Source organism: Lissotriton helveticus, chromosome 1_1 (genome assembly GCF_964261635.1).
Source record: "Lissotriton helveticus chromosome 1_1, aLisHel1.1, whole genome shotgun sequence".
Lineage (NCBI taxonomy): Eukaryota > Metazoa > Chordata > Amphibia > Caudata > Salamandridae > Lissotriton > Lissotriton helveticus.
Window position 1 is genome coordinate 1,457,019,836 of NC_136057.1, and position 19,256 is coordinate 1,457,039,091.

The 19,256-nt window shown below is 47.8% G+C and overlaps 1 protein-coding gene across 1 annotated transcript in view; it reads right to left on the reverse strand.

The window, feature by feature from the left end:
- PRPF40B (pre-mRNA processing factor 40B) overlaps nucleotides 1-13,777 on the reverse strand; it is a 289,560-nt gene extending 275,783 nt beyond the window's left edge. The window contains exons 1-2 of the mRNA XM_078685984.1: nucleotides 13,723-13,777; nucleotides 10,994-11,078 (exon numbers count right to left, since the gene is read on the reverse strand). The gene's annotated coding sequence lies outside the window, so the exon portion shown is untranslated. The remainder of the gene's footprint in view (nucleotides 1-10,993; nucleotides 11,079-13,722) is intronic.
- Between the last annotated feature and the right edge of the window lie 5,479 nt (nucleotides 13,778-19,256).

Below are 19,256 nucleotides of genomic sequence, written 5' to 3' on the forward strand. Positions count from 1 at the left end.
ATTGTGGATGTAGTCTCTTCCTTGCCACTATCCGAAACCTCCTCACTAGAATCTCCAAGTGAATCAGACCCTGATCCCGATCCTGATGCTGACCAAATCCTGTCTGAGAGCAAGAAAAAACGGTCCATGTCCTGTTCACTGTGATTCAAGGAAGCAGCAGGATTTATAGCCGTGGCCCCTGCAAGAGGGGGATTGAGCATGATAGTCCCCAGCATTGTAGCTTTTGCTTCAGCCCCAGATCCGTCTAGAGTGTTTCCATCAATATTGCTTTTTAACTCAGGTTGCAGGCAGGGGGGAGTGAGGGGAGCCGGAGGGGGATGATTATGCAGATTAGGCTGACTATCCTAAGATGCATCCGCTGTCATAGTCATGGTCACAGATAGAGGTTCTGGTGCGAGATCGAGGATCCCCTCATCAGCCTCCCCAATCACACCATCGCCTTCTATGTTTCTCTCCCCCTGTAGCTGCTCACCTTATTGCAGTTGTAGGTGTGTTGGTTCTGGTACTGCTCATAGGAGATCCAGCACAGAAGGTTTGTTTACAGGCGGCGCCTCAATTTGTTTTTTATTTTCCTCCAATTTCTCAATCCTGGATAGCGCGGTCCCCGCAGTTTGTTTTTTTCCCCCACCATGCCTCGGCTGAGGGTCCAAGGACATTATTGCTTTAGGGGACAAGCCAACGCCTGTACCTGCTCCTGACCGAACTTTTAAATAAATAAAGCAGTCCTTAACAGCAAGGGTATTAGGCTTGGGTGGCATTTGGTTCAATCACCTATATGGGGTCCAGAGAGCACTTAACATGCCACAAAAATCCCTGGGGGGTGTCGTGCTCCATATCGAGTCCTGTTTGGGGTGAGAATGTGGGTACAAGACCTCGATAGTGGTGGCGGAAACACCATTTGACATCAATGAACGTTTGTCTGTTTTACAGGAACTCAATGAATTTCGGGCTTTACAAAGCAACGCCAAGTAAAACGCACTTCCAATGGGGAAGTGAAGATAGTTCCGGCAAGAACTAGTTGGGTCCCAAAGATTGGGGACTTGGCCAGGAAAAGAATTCTGGACAAGAAAGAATGTGGGACATCTTACACAGCGTCTGTACCTGTCCCGCCCTGCTGAAGGCACTAGAACTGTACTTATTCCGCCTCTTGCCAGCCACCGAGACAAAAGGTTTGTCCCAATTGATCTGATGAAACCGCACTATGGGGCAGATTCTCAACAGTAGGTTCAGATGGAAACTTTAATAACGACAGAAGATTCCACTCTCTTAAGAGAAGCTGTAAACAACAATGAAATGATACTTCTCCTTGTTGAAACAACTACTACTATACATTCAACAAGTACAGAAATCTCAATTTGTAAAATTGACGACGTGTATGTGAATTTGCCAGAGATCGAGTCATCTCTTCGTTCTACAAAACCTACTGAGCGGCCAAAAATAGACTGGACGGCATCTGGCTACTTCGTACATTATGACGACTTCTCAACGGATTCCAGTGAACCTGAGCTGCCACTGCCGCCTCTTCCTTTCAAGCTAAGAGTGTATGCTCTCTATCTTTGGCTGAAAAAGACGTACTTTGTTATTCCATGGGTACATCCCTGGATTACAATGGAATTACTTTTCCTGGTCCACTGAATTGATTTGGTAACTGTCTTTTTCCTACTTCTGAACATACACTATCTCCCAGAATGCTCTGCAGTACAACTTGTGAGCTTTTTTCTAAAACCACATGCATCATCACACCATGAACTAAGGGACCTGTTCCTGGCGAACATTACAGCAGTTCCAATTCCTGAAGGACTAGTGTGGGACAGGGTATTGTATGATGTGTATGGTCCTACTGAACTATTACAGATTCCATACTTGTTTAAAGTGTCTTTAAATGATATCATCACCCCTAGTACTGTCTGCAATGATTGGGACATTGAGAATGTGCATAATCTGCTTTCAGATCTGGAGAAATCAACTGCAATTTCTAATGATGAATTGTATGATGGTGCATCTAATTTTAGAGACATGTTTTGCTATCAACATTATGGTCACTATTTCCTACACAAAGCTAGAATACCACGTGCTGTTTATAATTACACTTGATAAGAACACTGCCCAACACCGCTGAAAGGTAGTTCAAAGACATTTGCACAAAAACATGCTTATTTTTTCTGGTTTTGACACATCAGGCCCAGCTCATATTATTCTAGGCTTGCACCTACACCTGCAAAGAAAAAGATGCTAACAAACACTAAGCTGATATACTGTGCTTCCTTTATTTCCCAACTGCCAATACAGGGTTTTGACTTTTGGAAAGACACCATAGACACACGATCTGTCTGGAGACAAAACATTGGCAGAGTCGGGGAACTGATGCCTTGTTTAGAGCATGCCTCATACCTCATCAAATGATTTTCCTGTATAAAACAGTGCAACAAACTTCCTGTCGTGGGATAGCCATGATGAAGGATTTGAACACACCTTGTGTTCCCGCATTCTCATGCTTCGAGATTTGGCAGCACTTAACACATTTCAGTGAGGATACACTAGATACCATGATACGTAATGTTTTTTTTCTATTCATCAGACCCCAATTGAAAGGGATGGTTGGTTTGGCCTGTGGACACAAATGGGTGTCAATCTAGATTCCTGGGCAACATCGAAGGGTTTAAGATCAATAACCTAATCAGCGATATGTGCAAACAGAAGTTGTGCCTAGATTGGCTTAAACCCTCAACACTTTCCCAGGCGAAGCAACACTTGTCCCTTCTTTCTGATGACATGGATCTCAGGGATTTTTTATTAGGTCCCTGGAACCTGTGTCAAAAGCATTTCTTGTACGGAATATGCAACAAGCTGTAAACATTTCTCAACAGGAGGCTGCTGAAAGATTGCTTGAGATCAACAGAGTTAATTTAGAAAAGGATTTGGCTGTGGGTGACATGGGAATAACAACATTATCATCTAGAATTTATTCACTGGGCAACATAGTATTGTCTGCAATTGACATAATACAGCATGGACAGTCAGAACTACGGTCTATTGTAATGCTAAGCTGGACATTACAATCATTACATTCTGGCCATGTGCCATGGCGTTACATCAACAGTACTAGCCTGTTTCTGAATATGATGTAACGGATAGACAGATAGTAATGGCACGCGGGGATGCAAAATATACCATGTTGCACATTAAAAAATTAGACTAATTACCTTTCACCATGGCTGAGACACCATCCGCAGACTGGATAATCCATGGTTACAACTCCCTACCGGTCAAACTTTCCAATTCCAATATTGTCTCCAATACCAACAGGTAGGCAGATATGAAGAGCTCTGGAAGGTTGTGAGCATAAGTATTGGGAATTACCATTCAGATTTAGATGCAGGAATGGGGACCCTGAGGTTTTCCTTAGTGGTTATGGCTGTGAATATGCTTTAGGCGGTTCCTTAATTTGCAAAGACATTTCTCTTCACAGGGCATGCAATGCTTCGGTAGCGAATTTGTCTTGTTAACTTAAGGGTTCTCCAGCTGCTGTGATTCATCCGGTTTTAAGCTGCTCCTGAATGGGAGCCATTTGATGCTGAATGATCAAGGTTACTGCGGAATGGGACCGGGTATCGCTTATCTGGTGATGGTCAATTCCAAAGTCACTGTTTCCACCTGCCCGCACAGTTAGGGAGGCACCGCAATGGCCTTCAATAAATGTTTCCAACATACAATTTGATTCTCTGAGCAAACTGAAAGCCATGCTTTTTCAAAAGTATGAGGCCTTAACTTCAGCCAGAGAGACATTTGATCTTCCGGTTGCAAGGTTCTTGTCTGAGATACAGACAATACTCCACACTAACTTCCCGCTGCATGTTGGGGGTTGGTCCACCATATCTTTAATATGTCTGATATGAAGGGCAATGGACGTACCAGTTCAACCTGGAATGAAGACAGCACTGCTTGTTCTGCAATGCAGTGCGCGCATGGTACACTGCTTTGGCACACCTCGACTTCGACAACTGAATGAGCACTGGTTCTTGTCCTTACGGCCTGTTTGGCTTCATTGTGTACTACCGGTATTCCGCAGTCTGCTATGCAGCCACAAATGTGAATTAAATCTATGACTATGATCACAATCAGTTGCGCCACTGGATACTGAGGTACTGATGGATTTCTTAAAGGCCCATGGGTATTGTTGTCCCCAGCATATTCCATTGCTGATGATTGATTTCTTTAAGGAACCCTGGGATCCTTAGGCTTCTAGTGAAACGGACACCGGCTCAGCGGCTGTTGTGGGAACCGGATGGAATCACCTTTGCTCCATAAACCTGCTTTGAGGTGCACCTCTAGGATCATTGTCTGCAATTGTGGACAACAGCAATATTGTGTCTACCACTCGGACCATATAAGCAATTGTTTTTTTCCTTGTGGGAACAATTTGGCCTGTTTTTTAAACAAAATTAATCAAAAGAGCTTTTTGCTTTTTCTAGGCATCATGGCTTTCTGAGTGGTTGGCATTTCAAATAGTATAATGACTTTAGGGCTTTTATATGACCATTTTAAAGGGAAGCTTGCTTTTAGATGATTTTAGGAGTAGTTTTAACCTTTGTTTATTTTTTTTCATTATAGCAGTTGGCTTTTAGGATAGCTTTTATATATCGACCCTTAGTATGAGGAGTGGGAGTGACAATACACTGCTTTGAAGGATCAAAAGGGGTCAAAATTCCACACGCCCCAAGCTCTTGCTTGATTTGATCAAATGCATTTTGACAAGCCTGATCCCACAAAAAGGTAACTCTCCTCTTGAGTAGTTCACGCAAATGCACAGTTTTGGCAGCAAAATTGGATATGAACTTGGTATAGAACTCACAAACCCCCAAAAATGAAGACACTTGTTCCTTTGATTTGGGATATGGAGCATTCAAAATAGCATCAATCAAACCCTCCCTCGGTAGAATCCCTTCACCGAAGATGCGATGTCCGAGATACTCAATAGATTCCACACCAAAAACCCACTTGAGTTTGATGGCAAATATGCCTTTTCCTGCAGCCTGCTCAAAACCTCAGTGAGATTTCTGTCATGCGATGCCCTACATTTTGCAGCCACCACAATATCATCCTGGAAGACCACAGTATCCTCAATGCCCGCCAATACCTTTTCCATTATACGCTGGAACACAGAGGCCGCCGAGGCAAGCCCCAATGGCATCCTCTTAAATTGGAAAGCTCCAACCGGAGAAACAAAAGTCGTAAGATGCTTACAACTCTGGTCCAGCTCAACCTGATTGTATTGTATTGTGATTGCATTTATATAGCGCTTACTACCGCTGACGAGGCGTTGAAGTGCTGTTTCGGCGAGTAGCACGCTACTCCGGAACCCAAGCAGGATTAGTGTTGAATTAGTATTGTGAAATATGAAAGTAATTTGAGTGGTGGATAGGTTAGTCAGTTATTTGGATTCAGAAGGATAGCGGAGGGATAAAAGAGGGAAAAATGTTTGAATTTATATAGCTCTTGTTAACCCTCAAGGAGCGTTGAAGAGCTTTTTTTTTTTTTTTACAAGTAGTACACAACTCCGGGACCCATAAAGGATTAGTGGTGAATTAGTATAGTGAAATATGAAAGTAATTTGAGTGGTGGATATTAGTCAGTTATTCGAATTGAGAAGGATAGCGGAGGGATAAAAGAGGGGGAAAAAGGTTTGAATTTATATTGGCGCTTATTACCCCTAATGGGGTGTTGAAGCATTTTCTTGGTGAGTAGCACGCTACTCTGGAACCCATGAGGATTAGTGGTAAATTAGTATAATGAAATATGAAAGTAATTTGAGTGGTGGATATTAATCAGTTATTTGGATTGAGAAAGATAGCGGAGGGATAGAGGAGGGGAAAAGGTTTGCATTTATATAGCGATTGTTACCCCTGTTGGGGTGTTGAAATGCTTTTTTGTCAAGTGGAAAGGCACTGGGCATCAGGGGGCTGTGTATGCGTGGGGGAGGCTTGGCGTGTAAGGCCGTATTTAGAGCAGTCTGGGTACACAGGGGTACCACACGCAGGGTGTTACAGCAAACAAATGATGGACGGAATGCTGACAATGCAAACATTCTCCCCCAGTCAGTCATAAGAATGCATCGATATATTGGTTCCAATATATTTCTCACCCCGAGTGGGACTGGTATGCCCAGACGTGGGTCTCATGCTCTCCATGCCACTGGAGTCAAGCTATCCTGGCTGATGAGGGCTGAAAGCCCGAAACCGGTCCTAAGATGCTTGTTTGCAGTCCAGGGAGGGCCTGGCCTCTCAGCTCGGGCTGGATTGTTCCCATTGGGTGCAGGGTCAAGACTGATTTGCTGGGTCCAAACAGGAATGGCATGGTGAGCAAAAAAATGATGGATTTAGGCCCAGATCTGTGAACTGGGGTGAGTGTACATTGTTCTGCATTCTGTCCATTATTGTTCTTTTTGCATTAGTTCCCCCGAGTGGGACTGGTATACCCAGACGTGGGTCCCGTGCTCTCCTTGCCACTGGAGTCAAGCTATTCTGGCTGATGAGGGCTGAAAGCCCGAAACTGGTCCAAGGATGCTTGTTTCTAGTCCGGGGAGGACCTGGCCTGGCATTTCGGGCTGGACTATTCCCATTGGGCGCAGGGTCAAGACTGATTTGCATATGGCTGGGTCCAAACTGGAATGGCATGGTGAGCAAAAAAACGATGGATTTAGGCTCAGATCTCTGTACTGGGGTGAATATATGACATTGTTCTGCATTCTGTCCATCAATTGTTATTTTTGCATTTGTCACCCCGCGTAGGACGGGTATGCCCTGATGTGGGTCCCGTGCTCTCCATGTCACTGGAGTCAAGCTATTTTGGCTGATGAGGGCTGGAAGCCCGAAACCGTTCCTAGAAAGCTTGTTTCCAGTCCAGGGAGGACCTGGCTTGGCAGTCGGGCTGGACTGTTCCCATTGGGCGCAGGGTCAAGACTGATTTGCATATGGCTGGGTCCAAACTGGAATGACATGGTGAGCAAAAAAACAATGGATTTATGGCCAGATCTCTGTACTGGGGTGAATGTATGACATTGTTCTGTATTCTGTCCATCAATTGTTATTTTTGCATTTACCACACACAGGGACCATAGGGCTGCAGGCGCTATATAAAGAGGGCGCGCAGCACTCCACAGATGCCACGTGGTGCGAGTGCCGAGGTATACCATGGGGGTTACATGTAAACAGTGTACTGGGCACACACATATCCAGAGAGGGAACTATTTCCTGTTAAAAGAGGTGAGTGTTTTGCGGGAAGTTGCTGAAAGAACCCCAAGCAGAGGCGGTCCTGGGGACACCGAATACTATGGAGGGCAACATACAGGTCGGATGAATTGGGAGTAGAGGCTGAGTCAATGCAAAGAAAGCGCCGGGCACACGAGGTGTACTGAAGGGAGAGGGGGCTTGGTATCGGTAGACACAAGCGAACACTAGTGCTTGGCATTAGTAGGCACAACGGAATAGCCTAGAGAACGCGCTTAGCATCGGTAGGCACAAGAGGATACTATCTAGTGCTTGGTATCGGTAGGACCAAGGAAATACTATCTAGCGATTGGCATCTGTAGAACCACGGAAATACTTTCTAGTGCTTGAGATCGGTAGGCACACGAGTATACTATCTAGAGACAGCGCTTGGCATCGGTAGGCACAAGAGGATACTATCTAGAGACAGAGCTTGGCATCGGTAGGCACAATAGGATACTATCTTGAGACAGAGCTTGGCATTGGTAGGCACAAGAGGATACTATCTAGAGACAGCACTTGGCATTGGTAGGCACAAGAGGATACTATCTAGAGACAGAGCTTGGTATCGGTAGGCACATGAGGACATTATATATGATTGCCAGATATAAGTTTGTCCGTGAAGCACCAGTGCTGTTCATTTTCAGTCCTGCCATCACGTATCGCAGTTTGGCTCCGTAAAAGTGATTTAATATATGAAGAACACCCAAACCTCCCTCTTTTGATGGCAGATACATTACACATCGCCCCTACATGGGTTTCTTTCCTCCCCAAAGGAATCCATTGAGGACTTGTTGGATTTTCTCCAGTGCACCCTTCGGGGACTGAAGTAATAAAGTCTTAGCCAGGTAAAGGAAACTGCACAGCGGCGTCATTTTGAAGCAACAGTCCTGCCCATCCATGACAGTACCCCTCACCTGCCAGATCTGGAAGTCTCCTTTTAGGCTTTGGATTAGTTATTTATATTTTTCCTGCGCTGTTTTCTCTAACATGGATGAACAACACAGGGTCTTGACTCCTAACCCAGCAAGGCTAAGCCAGATTTAAGAAATAAACAACACAACGGCCAATACTGGACTTGACTTTCTCTAACATGGCCTATATCTTAAGCTATGGGTACTGGCTGTTTGTTGCTGCCCTTTCCAAGGGAATCTCTCCCACACGAAGTCTGTCTGCTCTACGGGAATCTGGGAATTTTAGAAGTTAATTTTGAAAGCAGATGCGAAGCGGCGGGTATGTTACTTGAACTTCTCCAAGAGAGGTGGCAATGAGTAGACCAGATCTGTAAGAGCTACCAAAACATCATGACAATACATATTATTTGTGTACATATGCTTCCCTAATCTTACCCCAGTGATCTCTTCATTGGCTCTGACTCTTTGACAGGCGCTCCATGTGGGAGGCAAAAAGAAGGGGCGAAGGATGGTTTATGTGCCCCTTTTAATAAATAACATGTCCATAGAGTCTCCATTGATCGAGACCGGTGCAAATAGGTTCATGTCGCTAGTGAGGACCCATAATTTAAACTGTGGGCAGAAATTATAGGCATCGACTCTCTTCACAAGACATAGCCTATATGGCCTGTTGAACACTTTTCCTGCATTGACTACTGAGCAGGGCTGTTTTCTTTGTTTACTTGACATCTCGATGATATGAAGGATACATTTGTTATTATCCGATGCAATTCCTACCCGTGATAAATGCTGTGTGACAAGCACATGGTTAGGTCTTTTTCTGGATTAGCAAGACTGTATACAATAGGAGGGCTCCCTCGTGGACTCTGCCGACTCAGTCTCCCCGAAATAGTTGTACACGCGCAAGAATTGTCACCAGGGAGCAGCAGAAGGTTTTATAGAACATCTCTGTAAACCCATCTGGGCATAGGGCTTTAAGTGGCTTCAGTTTTGAGATGCCGGCTATAACTTCATCTATAGGGCTACGTTTTTCGAGTGAAGCTGCCTGAGCATCAGTGAGTTTTGTTAGCTTCCCACTTTAAAGGTAGTTTGCAACCACCTCTGAGATTCTCTGTTCTGCTTAGTACAGTTCACTATAAATATCTCTGAAAGCTTGTTTATTTTATGTCCTTTTTGGTCACCAACCCCTTTGAATTGTGATGGCCGTTAGCCTATCTATTGCCCCTCTGGAGCCAGTATACTCCCTGCCTTGTTCTCCCTTTTGTAACAGGTTTGACTCAGCTGTAGCAACGCATATTCTAGTCAGTTGAGGTGTAATTGACAGTAAACCACCAAAACATGCCAGGAAACAGGTATCATTGTTGTTTCTTGTGATCTACTTGGGCATGGATCCTTATTTCAACACTTGTCACTGTGTTTCTAATAGAACATTTGAACAGAGACACCATTGAAGGAGAGTGGATCAAAGAGGTCACACTTAAACCACTCTTGGCCGTGCTGCCATTTGTAATATAACGAATGTGCACATGCCCAAAAAAATAAAAAAGGTTCACGTCTGCATGAGGCTACACCCTCATGCAAATGAGTGAGCACCTCTTCAACTTACAACGGTGTGAAATGTGCATTACTGAAGAGTCAGTGCGTATACAATGCTTGTACTGTGCTCCTGGGGCACTGGAGTAATCCTGCCTCTAGTGCTCTAAACAAACACCTAGATTACACCAGGAAACGAGAAAGACTCCAAATGTGATCGCCCCCCCCATGTGTCAATTTGTATTTGTAAACCATCAGACGGTATTTGGACTATGTTTGGCAGGTGCCACTAACTGGTGTGCACCCACGGGGGTTAAAACCTGGCCATAAATTTGCACCAGCCTTCAGAATTTGGTGTATATTTATGTTCCTAAGATGACTGGACGCAACTTTACACATGCACCATATCCCCGGTTGCTATTAATCGTTATTTGCTCATCTTCTGCCCTGTGTGGTTTACTTCTTAGCAGTGCCGTAAAGAAACTTGAGGGGCCCCACTGCAGCCCCCACTCCCCACTCAGGAGCTCTCAGGGCAGGGACCAGCTACCTGTGCCTCACCCCCCCCCCCCTCAGCACAGGGGCTGATCTGGTGCTTAGCTTTGTAAAAGATTTGATTTGATTTGAATAAAATTTATAACGCGCAAAAACAATAACCCGCAGGTATCAAGGCGCCTCCAAAACTTTCGGACCAAGTTCTGCCCCATAAAAATGAAAAAACAAACCCATGTCCTATTAGAGACTAAAAAACATACACTCTTGCTATTAGAAATTAGCAGTCTCTAATAGGAGGAAAGTGCGTTGTTTTCAGTTTTATGGTGCAGATCTTGACCTGAAGCGAGGCATTTATTAAGCCTCAGAAAAAAATATAAAACTACAATTCAGCTGTTGCAGATGAGCATTAGGAGCACGGAAACTGAATGCATACATTTTAAATGCCCAAGTACGCAGCTGCCTAGTATTTGGAAAAATACAATTTAACTGTGTTTATCTCAAAAAGAATGCTCAGAGTCAGACCACAATTAAGCCAGGAAGAAGATAGATGCAGAATTAAATAATACTTTAGAAGTGATGCAATGCCACAATAAAAAATAACAAGTACCCCTCAATTGTTCCCTGGTGCCCGCCATTTCGGAATACAATCCAATCCCACTATTTTCTTGACCACACTTTTACCTCAAAGCAATATGGGAACAGGGGCTGAATGCGACATCCTAGAGCTGCTGGTTACTGAAAAATGCATCTGAGAAGGGCAAAGAAGAGCAATCATTCTATTTTGCATGCCTGCTCGATTATCCGTCCGAATCCCTTGAGTGTTTCTAATGATGGTATGCTGAAGATAAGTCTACCGTAGAAAACAATTTGGAACCTGCAAATTTGGAAAGTATGTCATCAGTCCGGGGAAGTGGATGCGAATCAACCCATATCCATTTGTTCAGACGGCGCAAGTCAATGCAAACCCTGAGACTCCCATCTTTTTTGCAGGCCACAACCAATGGAGACAACCATAGAGATGACTCCACCGGCTCTATGACCACTGACTCACACATCCTCTTGAGCTCTTCAGTTAAGTCATCTCTGACACTAAAGGGAACATTACGCAATTTATGTTTTACAGGAACAGTTTGTTCCTCTACTTTGATAAGATGTTTGAACCCTTTAATGTGCCCCAACTTGTGAGCAAACATACTACCAAACCTAAGAGCCCAGTGGGATAAGCCATCACCCTGCACACTCTCATCAACAACAGACACTGGTTCCTTGGTGCCTGGTCTGAGGGTCAACCCAAACAGCCCCTGGTGGTACCACCCAAAGATATTTAATCCTTTCTTCGCTACATACACCTTTCCACTAATGCATCTCTCCTTGAAGATCAACCAAGTTTCAACGGGTTATTCAATTACTACAATTTCCAAACGAGAATTGTGGATTGACGATGGATCTTGCAGCCATGTGGCTGATCACGCCTTGCAAATCAGAAGGTTTACCTATGGTGGACCTTACTACTGAATCCCAGAGCTGTGTTGTGGTGTGACCACCAAAAAACAAGAACTGTGCTCTCCGTGGACATCACTGCAAGCAGGAGCTGGGCTTCCTGTGGGAGAGTACTAGGAGAGCTGCCTAATAGTGTGTGGTGGATGAGAGAAGGGTGACTTCCATTCCCCTCTAAGAGGTAGGCAGAGGAGTAAGGCTTCCTCCTCTTTCTCCTGAGTGGAAAAAAACAGGCCGTTTCCAGGAGGAGAGTGGGAGGGTTTGCATCACTCTCTCGGGGGTAATGGAGAGTAAGGTGTCTTCCACCTCTCACTGCAGGGTGGCGAGATTAGGGTGATTTCGAGGGGAAGAGTGGGATGGCTTCCATCCCACTTTCCTGAGTCAAGAAGAGCATTTTTTGGTAACTGAGAGGAGGATGGCTTCTACTCTAAACTGCCCCAATTTAGTGCCAGCAAACGGACCCTCCTAGATGCATGAACGTCTCAGACACTCATATTGACTCGAAGCTCCTCAACCACCATCGCACTCCCTCCTATGCTATTCTGTGCATGCATCTGTAAACCCAGACTGCGGCTTCAAGGGATGGAGGGACGTGCACGCACGAACACATCCGCTTAGATATTGCCCCTTCGAAGTAAGCGCTTTACTCATGCAGCCAGAGGTGGCGTAGTCCCGGTGCTCGCATGTACCTGTCAAGCTTTATTCACATGCTGGGATGAGCCTTGTCTATGGTGCTGAAAGCGGCACACGGAAAACAGCTGTTCGGATATACCGATGCGCGTGCACTTGTCCTGAAAGTTGCAACCCCATAGATTGGATGTGCACGCCTGTAACCGGGCGGTGTGAATCTTGCACGCACATCTGGACTGGCGTACACACGACTAATTCCATGAATATACCTGATCTCCAGCGCTTCCGCACACACGCGCAACACTAACTGCTTGGATATACGGGCTCGTAAAATGTTCTGCCCATTGTGCTGAAAATTCAGCATGTGTAGGACTCTGATTCAATATACAGATTTGTACGTGGTGTGTCCATAGCGCAGAAAAATAACACGCTCACGCCGTTTATATGGGCCGGCTTGTGACATCCCACACCAGTACCAATCCATCCTTCATACCATGCGGCCCCCAATATATCTGCCTGAAATACTACAGTGTCTCCCGGTACCTACGGCCCCTTATTGTGCCTTTTTGTACTAAAAACATCTCTTTTTTCGGTACCCTTTAGTCCGATAATGCTTTCCTCTCCCGAATATTGATGGTCCAGTACCAGCCTGCATCCAATGCCATACTACCCTTTCAGTGGCATCATGTCCACCCACTACAATCCTTCCCAGTACTACCTTTCTCTCCACGCGACTAATGAAAATGTGGACATAATCCAAATGTGTATCCCCATGCCGCCATCTCCTAGAGCTGCGCTATCACCCAGTCAACCTGGCCCTAATACCAACACAATCAAAGTGCCATCCTACTCTCAGTACTAGGCTGCCTCCAGGCACCGTGGTGCCCCTAGCACACACCCACCTCAGTGCCACAGAACCCGAGAACCGTCCTATCCACTGTGCCGGGCTACCAACACACCCAGAATCACCGTGGCACACAAGAACCATCCTCCCTCCTGTACCTTATAGACAGACTCTGACAGTATATGCCTCGCCCCCGAATCACCTTCGTCTCTCAGTACTATTCTACTAAGACAATTAACACCTGACCCTGCCCCTTTATACTGTTGCAATCACGCCCCAATGTAAACTCGCTCTCACTTCCAACCCCAACCCGTACAGCTTGCTTTGCCAATGGCATCCTCCCCCGGTAGCCTTCTGTCCCCTACCACCCAATGCACTCTGCCATTACAGTGTGCTTCTGCCCCACTACCATGGTGTCTCGGCGCCATTCTGCCCTCCCAGACATACCATGTATTTACACTCCTATCCTGCTTATATTAACGCCACGCTCCTTTGCACCAGCGCTTCTAATGCGCACCCCATCTCCCCCCGTACCCCGCACACTCACCCGTACCGGGCCTGACCCTGGATCCCTAATCCTCGCTCGCGGACAATTCTGGCCCCGCCCACCGCTAGTAACGGCCGATTCTATTGGCAGGCCTGAGGAGGGCGGGGTTCGGTTGAAAGAGCAGAGAGGAGGAATGAGGAGGAGGACTGGACTAAGGAGGGGGGGGAGGGGAAGTGGACGAAATAGGAGAGGGGTAGCGGGAGAAGAAAATAGAGATGAGGTCAAAATGGAAGTGAAGGGGAAGAGCTACTCTTCAGGAGCAGAGTGAGTGAATGGAAGAAAGAGATGGAAGGAAATAGGGGGAAATAGAATTGTGAAGTAAGGGGTGGAGGAAAGGGAATGAGGCTGGGCACCAGAAAAGGCAGCCTCGAGCACCTTCGGGGAGCGAGTTAATTTTAGGACCCTAGCCATTGGTAGCAGTAGTGCTCTGTGTAGTATTCATTTACAGCGCCTCTGTATGGTGGTTTTCAGGCCCGGACTGGCCGTTGTGGGCACCGGGCAATCCCCCGGTCGGCCGCAAGGGTGGGGGCCGGTTTTGGGCCGAGCACTTTGCCAGGGCCGGTTTTGGTTCCCAGTCCGGCCCTGGTGGTTTTGCACTCTCAGTGGCTTTGCAGTCTGTCTAATCCGAGTTTGGTCTGTCAAGCCCTCATTGGGAGGGAAGGGAGGCAAGGCACACCGACAACCATTTGTGTGTGTAAAAGGCCGCTTTATTGAAACAGGTGCATATCACACTTTATTAACACTGGCACTTTGCCTTACAAAACTAAAACCTCTCTATACATCAAATTACCTAACCCCTTGTCTTCCCCCCACCCCCACCCCTACGATCCCCACATCATAAACCCCCACCCTGCAACATACAATAAATAACTTTCAATAACAATAATATTACACAATCTTACAATATAACATTTTTGACTTCTAACCTCCCATGACCTAAAATCCTACCTGCCTTCTTGCAACTGTAACTAATGAACCTCTAAATGTAAACTTCCAGCCTGCTTAACCTTTCCCTGCTCCTTTTCACAAACTCCCCAAACTTAACCAGAAACTACAAAACTCCAGCCAAACTTGGCCAACTTTCAAACCACCCCGCCACCCAGAAAAAGGCGGGAGGGTAGGCATGTATTACACCTCCCCCTTTTTCGGCCCCCCCCCCAGCCCAACTCCCTGCCCCCCGAACCCCTGCCTACCACTCATCCCCTTGAAAGACGACCCTAAAAGATGCCCTGTTTAACCCCTACGCACGCCCAACATCCTGTCCGGCACTTCCCTCAACTCCAACAAATACAAATCCATGCCGAGCCGTGAAAGATGGACCCCGTCACCCCTGAAAAATTCTGGCGTGTCATTTCGGATATCTTTGTGCCTGATCCTGATAAAACCCAAATGGCGGCAAAAACGCACCATCTCAGCGTTCACCTTCCTCCTGGCCTTGTCCATCGCACTGGGGTTCACGGCACCCCTCCACACCCTACGCGGTACAAACTCGGTCCACACTATTGCGCACCCTGCTGGTTGCTGCTTAATTACCTCCAAATCACGCTTCATGCATCTCACCAGTGCCAGACCCGTCTCTTTTACCATGTCGCTTTTCCCCAGGTGGGCAACCAGGACATCGGGGCACCTACCAGCCACCAATATCCTATTCAAGACTTCCAACAGTTCCCTCCAGAGCATACCCCCTTTCCCTTTCCAACAAACACTAAACAGTTTTTTGTTAAATCCAAGGTTCTCCACAAAATAGCTGGAGCGGGCCTGGACTTGAGGCCATTTCACAAAAGAATGGCCCACGATCCAAATAGACATTTCCCTGGCGAGGGGATCCATCACCAAACCTGAAACGAGAAACATGAATGAACACCGGTTAAATACACACAACCGCGCTACAATTCTCGAGGAGCACTGCGCACATAACGCTGGTAACAGTCTGACGACCACCTGCCCAATCTCATAAAGTCCCCTCGCCCCCAACCGCGATTGTTCGCCTCCGACGCAGCACCGATCCTAAATGAATGAGTGCCAAAACGTTTACCATCCAAGCCCAAAAGGAACAGGGCTTTCCTCAATATGGCCAAAATCTGTGATCCTTTTCCCGCCCATCCGCGTGCTTGAACACCACCCCCGCCGCGTCTGTGGCCAAGGCCCTCCATCTCAACCCTCACCCAAAGGGGCAGGCCAAGCTCGATTTGTCTGCCTGTAAAGAGACTCATCGCCCCCACCCCTCTGGTCTGTTTTTGATTTTCACAGCCACAAACATACCCCGTTCCCCCGTAGGAAAACCATGGACCACAACAACCCGTCTCCCCATTTGGACCCCAATAATTCCGAAACCCGAAAAGCCCCCGCAAACATCCACGACAACAGTGTGGAAAATAGGCAAAGCTCCCAGTCATCCATGCATACCTTTGGCAACGTCTGCAGCGCTTTCCCTAAAAGGTCCCACGACAGGGGAATCCTGACCCGAGTCACTCGCCCACACTCCCTGGCCCACCCTTCCAAAATGCGCAAACCGAGTTCCCCCGCCGACGGCACATAACCCCACAGAAGTTTACCCATGAACGCGATCCCCGCCAATTTCCCCGCTATCGTGACCCACGTGAGCCCTTTCTCGATTAAGGACAACATCAACTGTATTACATCCTCCCGCCGCCCCGCCGCCAAAAACCGTTGTCTTGCCCCTGAAGCCACAAACTCTTCCCAAGCCGTTGTGTATGCCACTTTTGTGGAGTGTGCCAGGGACTCTAAAACCAGCTGCAACATCCTGTGTTGCCGACGTACCACAAATGCGGCGGCATGCTGGTCGAGGTCTTGTTTGCGTGCTTGGCTAACCCACGGAATCTCCACCACTGCGAACGAGACAAAGCATCAGCAATGTCATTGTCCACCCCTGGCACATGCACAGCGCGAAAGGTAATAACATGCCGCAAACAGCCCAGCACAAACACTCTCAGCAACTTCAGTAGTTGCGCATCCCTTGCAGACTGCTGATTCACAATTTCCTCCACTGTCATATTGTCTACCCTGAACGTCACCCTCCTGTGGGCCAGCAAGTCCCCCCAAAGCGAGATCGCCACCAAATAGTGGGAAAAATTCTAGGAAAGCGATGCTTAGACCACCCCCGCCCATTCCGGTGGCCACCTCTCCGCACACCATTTGCCCTGCCAATACAGCCCAAATCCTTCGCTCCCTACTGCGTCTGAAAAGATTTGCACGTCCCAGACCATGTCGTCGCCTCTCATTATTGACACACCATTGAAGTTCTGTAAAAAGAACTGCCACTTCCTCAAGTCCTCCCTCACTCCTGCTGACAGCCTCACATGATGATGCGGCAGCCTCTGCCCCACCAATGCCATGCCCAGTCGCCTACAGAACGTCCGCCCCACATGCACAACTCTGCAAGCAAAATTATTGTGGCCCAGTAGCACCTGTATTTCCGTCACCGTGACTTTTTGCCATGCCAACATAGCTGCCAGAAGCTCCAACATTTGCTGCAATTTATCAGCAGGTAAGCAGGCCTCATCGCCCCGAGTCCAATTCAATTCCTAGAAATGACAGTGCTGTACATGGCCTCACTGTCTTCTCTGGTGCCAACGGCACACCCAACTCCCCCATGATCTCTCGGAACCTGTCCAGCGCATCCTGGCAGTCCGTGGAGCCTGGGGTGCCCACAAAGAAAAAGTCATCCAGGTAGTGCGTTACACCTTGGTGACCCATCCGTTCCGTGAACAACCATTGTAGGAACGTACTGAAACATTCAAACAGTGCGCAAGACATGGAGCAGCCCATTGGCAGTGCTTTGTCCACGTACCAGCTGCCGTCAAACTGGCTCCCCAGTAAGCCCCAATCGTCTGGGTGGACTGGAAGCAGCCGGAAAGCCGACTTGATGTCGCAATTTGCCATCATCGCCGTTGCGCCCGCGGTCACCACAAGGGACATGGCTGTGTCAACTGATGAATATGACACAGTGGTCTCTCTCTCTCATCACGACAAATGTTGCATGAAGTGAAACTGCCCCTTCTCGTTTTTTGGCACTATCCCAATGGGGGACACTATCAAATCAACCAGAGGCCAATCCTTAAAGGGTCTGACCATGCAGCCCTCACTGACTTCCTTGTCCAGCTTTCCTTGTACCACCTCGGGGTGCTCCTTTGCCGACTTCAAATTGTCAGCCCAGCGCCTCGTCCTTGGTCTGTCGTAACCCAGTCTAAACCCTTCCAGAAACCCCACCCACAACCGTTCTGTAGCCCCCCCGTCTGGATATCCCTGCAGGGCTGTGACTAACCTGTTGACTCTAACCGGCGTACAAGCCCTTTGGCCTAGCCCCCTTGCCCATCTTCCACCAGCGGGCTGTTGTTGATTCGCGGACCTAAACCCTCCAGACTGTCCCTGCTGGTTCCCCTGCTGCAGACCCTTAGCTCACCAACATCCGACCAGGGCATGCCCACTCTTCCCACAGTCCGAGCACTCATGTCGGAACCTGCAGTATTTTTGAGTGCACAACCCTTTATTGTAATACCAACAGGTCCTCTTGGCTCCTGACTGCTCCCTACCCGCACCCCCACCCCTCCTCGGGTGGGGCGGCCCTGAAAGGGCTGATAAACTCCGCTGGCCGTAAATATGGTCCCTGCTAACCCCATGGTGTGCTGCAACAAATCTGTGTCCAGCTCGCCCTATTTGGCCTCGGGGTCCCATGCCATGTGGGCTCTAAACTCCTCGTCATATTGGGCCCAGGCATAGCCCCCACCAGTCATCTGGGCCTTCCTAATGACATCCATATATTTAAACATGGACACTGATCGCTCGGGAATTTCTCGCAATAGACGCTGACATAAATGAGGAAGGCCGCCGTCCAGTTCTCTATTGTTAGCGGAACCTTCGGCCTTTTCTGTAGCTCATACTCCTCTTCCTTCGAACCTTCCTTCGCTCTAACTTCCCGGTGCCGGAGTTTCAGTAACTCCACATACTCCCCCTTCCATATACGCTCCTTAGTAGCCAACATCAGATGTGCCCCCAACGGCTTCGTGACACCCATATATGGCAACCGTTTCACCTTCAACTCTTTACTCTCCACCTTAACACCTGACTCCCTCATCGTGTCGTGTCCTGCTGCGTCACCCCCAGACCCCTTACTCTCTGTGTCCCCTGGCCCCTTACCTGGGCCGACATCCTTGCCTCCGCATACCTTACCTGCCACCTCCAGTATCTCTTCCAGTGCCCCGTCGGTTCCTACCCCAACGTCAGCCACATAAATCCCCTTCCGTAACCTGCCCCCCATGTCCCCCACCGATACAATCAAAGTGGCTGCACTGGCTGCACGTTTACCTGGGTTCAAAGAAGCCGCTCGTCGATCTCTTGACCTTCCCTCCGAGGGGGCCGACCTTTCCTCCCAGCGTGATGTCCGACCCGTGTGCTCCGCCTGGCGCCGAGACACCCGTAACACACTATGCACAACATTACTCGCCCCCCCTCACCCTCACCTTCTCTCAATTCTCCTTCTTCCAAACTATCATCATCGCCTGCTACACCATAAA